Here is a 4,264-nt window from a genome sequence, read left to right as displayed (position 1 = left end):
TAAATCTTTGTGCAGCCATCCTTTTTTGTTGGTCTCCCTGTACCTTTATCATTGTAAGAATTGTTATTGTTAGTGTCACCTGCCATTACAATAACTTAAAATGCACTTCACCAGTGAGAGGCAGTGGAGCTACAAGGATTATTAGAGGAGACCAGAGCCAGAGCAGTGCTGGCGTCGCACATCCGTGTCACATACTGTACGGTATGTAATGTTGCACACAAAGGCTGACATCAGTGTACTCAGGTAAACAACTTATACAGCTATGTAAATAAATAAAGACCCCTCTTTAAAATCCTACGTAAGTATATAAATCAGCTGAATGCACATAAATCAATACAACCTACTCATTCTGCAGAATAAATGTCCTTTAGGAGTGTTCCTTTAATTACATAATACATACACTCTAAAAAGCCCAACTTCAAATTTGTTGTCCTAACACATTTTTTTAAGTTGAGTCAACAAATATCGTTGAAAAAAGTTGAACTAACTCAAAATCTCAATTTTATTAATGAGGAGTGGAATCCACTGAAAATGTTAAGTTGAGAAAACTTAGTATAGTGAGTTGGGCATCTACTGAGGTAACTAAGACCACTGTGCATGTGTCAGTAAACACACAAACACACAAAAATAAAACATATATATATAAATATATATATATATATATATATATATATATATATATATATATATATAGATATATATATATATATATATATATATATATATATATACTACTTTAATATTATATTTTAAATAATGAAATAAATATTAAAATATTTTCTTTAGCCCCTGTTTAAGATACATTGATTTGATAATACCATTGTTTCTTTATTATATTTTGATAGTTTTTCAGATCTCATTTGATTGACATGTACTTTTTACATCTTAATCTTAAACTGCTGAATGTCTGTTGACAATATATGTTCAATAAAGCGAGAGAGAAGAAAAAACCGCCAACTGCCATAAAAGAAGCAGAAGAAGAAGATAAAGAAGAAGAAGAAGAAGAAGAAGAAGAAGAGATTCAAATATCCGTCTACCACTGCGCATGCGCACTTCCGCATGAGAGAGCAATTTCGCGCCGGTCAACGGCAGCTCAAGTGTTTCTGCAGAATGCCGTTTACGTCCCGCACCACTTAACCAGGTAAGACTGTGTATGTTCAGTGCGTTAGCTAACGAGCTAGTCAGATAACCTGTTGATTTTTAATGCCAAAGTTAACATTACGAAGTTTATAACGTGACAGACACCAGCCTACTTTTCACGTGTTCATAACGTCATGTGTAATTTTACGATAACGACCCGCTCGTGTTAGCTAGGTTAGTTAACATGTTGCTGCAGTGCTTCGCAGTTCTTTAGCGTTGGTGGCGTCGGGAGTGCTTCTAGACTAGAGGCTCTAGTTCACTCTTTAGTTACCCGCGCGTACCGCGCCCAGGACCTGGAAGGTAGTGCCGTTGGCACCTGTTCGCCCGCAGGGACCACGCGAGTCGCCCGCGAGGCATGTTGTAAGAATAGAACACATTTTGAGCTTCGTCAAAAATATATTTGTTTTTATCAACCGACCTGTCTACATGGTCGCGTTACAACTCTTCTCTGTAACGCCATGCACACAGACACGGCGGGCACACAGGTGAACACCCAGTGGACAGAGAGCAGCGAAAAATACGTTGCGTGCTTTTTACAATGAGATTTGCAGCTATCACTTTTAAAGCAGTAAATGTATTGCTGCAGCGTGGAGCTCCATGAATGGACGTTTCTCTCTTGAGACACTGCAGTGACAAAGCCTGCACACTTTGTGGTTGACATTAAATTGAAGTTAAAGTTGCATCATTGTTTCTTTTATATGCAAACTGTTTTGTATGTTTCTAAAAGTGCAACTCTGCAAATAATAAGTGGATTTAGTGATATTGTGTTGTCCAAGTTTAATTTTTTGTGTCATTCTCCAAATTTATTTTGTATTATGTCAAATTTTTAATCTTCAATTTGTATTTTTCAGATGACAGATGTCCTTGCCTACAAAGTGTACAGCTCTGCGAGGTCTACCTTTTCATTGTGAAGGAGAAGCCGGACGGCTTGCTAAAGACATGTCTGGTAAGACCAATTTGTCATTAAGGTTGCACATTGAGCAAGAACACACTAATGCAAACTTTCATCAAACCCTCATTTCTACTTCACTGTTACTTTGTTAATCCATCTAAATATTTTAATAAGTGTAACTTTTATAGTTTTTAATTTTATGTAATATCGCCAATACTGGCAATGTTACTGTAGCATCAAGGTTACAAGTGAGTGTAATGCCTGCATCACATGCATTTTGTAACAGCAATTCTCCTTCAAATTTACATTTATAATTCCAAGCCCAAATTGGTCATGGGTTTTGAGAATGATGCATATACACATTTTGTCAGTATTTAAATTACAAAGTTATTCTGTCAGTACATTTTCAAAGTTGAAGTACACTTTTGTTGAGCTAATCTTTTTGAGAAAATAAAACAAAAACCTTTACATCAACACCCTTTGCCGCTAATACTCTTTAGGGTGAGAATCTGGCAGATTTGGAATAGTAATGTCCATTGTTTTATAGCAGATTTGTTCCAGTTTAGGTTTTTGTCACTTATTAAATTAAAGGGAGCCTGTACCATGAGAGCAAATGTTTCCCTGTCTTTTGCTCAATTTATTTAATTTAACAGACTATGACGATTTAAATACTATAATACTAATGTGTAGGAGGTGACTCTTGTATGAAAGTTTTATATTTTAGTTTTCAAAATCTGCATGAAAATGTATTTTGGCTTTTAAATTGTATTGTTACAGAGTGATGAAGGAAAAAAAGATGAACACTTAAGAGGCGGTGAATATTTATTATTGTCTCTGTATTCTTGTTTTTGTGTAGAATACAGACCCGAAGGAATCTTATGTGAAAGAAGTTGAACTGGGACTACTTGCTGAAGATGACGTTGGGACGGTCCGCTCAAGTCTAACAACACTATGCATCGCCCTGATTATTGAGAAACGGATTGTCATGGATGATATATGCGACATCCCAACTGCATTTGCCCTTTTGTTTGGACTCATCTATGCTCTCAACCTGGAGTATCCGAAAGACATGAGGTACACCTTCGAAGTAATTCAAAAGTTGTTCATGTACTTTGGTACCCAGTGCTCTGCCCGGGTTCGGTCCTTAAAAAGCAGTTTGCTCAAGTAGCCTGCCATATGTAAACCCCGCCTATGGTCTTGGCTGGATTTTGAGGGGGGTAAGAGTTCAGGTTGCAGTTGTCTTGTTACAGACAATACATTTTTTTATGTCCATTCATTGTAAAAACAATATAACTATGTCCCACTGCTGATAGTGTACAGTGCCCATAATGATAAACTGATATTGGAATCAGCATTGGTACTGTGTATGTTAAGAAAGCATAACTTGTACTAAATTGTTTTTTTGCATCTTAACAGTATTTGTTAAGATATTGCAGTTTTAAACAGTAACTGGATGGATAGATGCATGGATAGGATAGGTTTTTAAGCCATTGTATACCTCCCACCAATGCCATTGTCCTTCTGTGTTTTATATATGTTCCATCATATACAATGTCCCAAAGCTTGTATCAAGGCCTTGCTTTTGGATTTCATTTTTTATTTTTTTTGCAGCCATTTGGATTTTATGTCGATGTTTAAGTGTTGACACCTGGAATTTGTATAGTTATGCAAACAAATGTTTACTTGTTAATAAACATTTTGTGTTTGAAGAAGTTTGTTTTGTTTAACTGTTGACTTTTCCAAAGAAAATGGTGTACATTTTTAATTTATTTAAATAAAGGCAACGTTGCAAAGAATTGAGTGTACTCAATTAATGGGCAGTGAAATTTAGTAACGACACTTTAAGTTTGAAGTAAGTTTTCTCAACAATAAATTTAAAGTTATGCTGATTTATGTTTTCAATTTACAAGAACACACAATTTCAAGTTTCTCCAACTTAATATTTTAAGTGTTCTGAACTTAAGTACATGAGTAGATGTGACTATCAAATTAAGTAGTGGTAACTTAAATACATAAGTAGGTCTGACTAGTAATGTTACGTTTGACAAACTTACGATAGCACTTTGAGTGAACTTCGTATTATAAGTTGACACAACTTAGTTGAGTGAACTCAAAAAGGCTTTGCAGCTGGTTGCCTCACTTTTTTAAGTTGACTCAACTTTTTTTTTTTTAGAGTGTAGGTTATTATTATCACTGATGCAATAATGTGTAAGTAGTACTTACGATACTACT

At 35.3% G+C, this 4,264-nt stretch overlaps 1 long non-coding RNA gene across 1 annotated transcript; it reads left to right on the top strand.

The window, feature by feature from the left end:
* Positions 1 to 913: 913 nt before the first annotated feature.
* On the top strand, positions 914 to 3,744 carry LOC137795001 (uncharacterized). The gene is made up of 3 exons (XR_011078371.1): positions 914 to 1,141; positions 1,992 to 2,086; positions 2,889 to 3,744. It is a non-coding gene; the product is annotated as an uncharacterized lncRNA (long non-coding RNA).
* The last annotated feature ends 520 nt before the right edge of the window (positions 3,745 to 4,264 follow it).

The sequence above is a fragment of the Clinocottus analis genome, unplaced genomic scaffold, assembly GCF_023055335.1.
Source record: "Clinocottus analis isolate CAN_PGR_092001 unplaced genomic scaffold, fCliAna1.0.p SCAF_260, whole genome shotgun sequence".
Classification (NCBI taxonomy): domain Eukaryota; kingdom Metazoa; phylum Chordata; class Actinopteri; order Perciformes; family Cottidae; genus Clinocottus; species Clinocottus analis.
The sequence above is the reverse complement of the archived record's forward strand: the minus strand, read 5'-3'. Positions and strand labels throughout refer to the sequence as shown.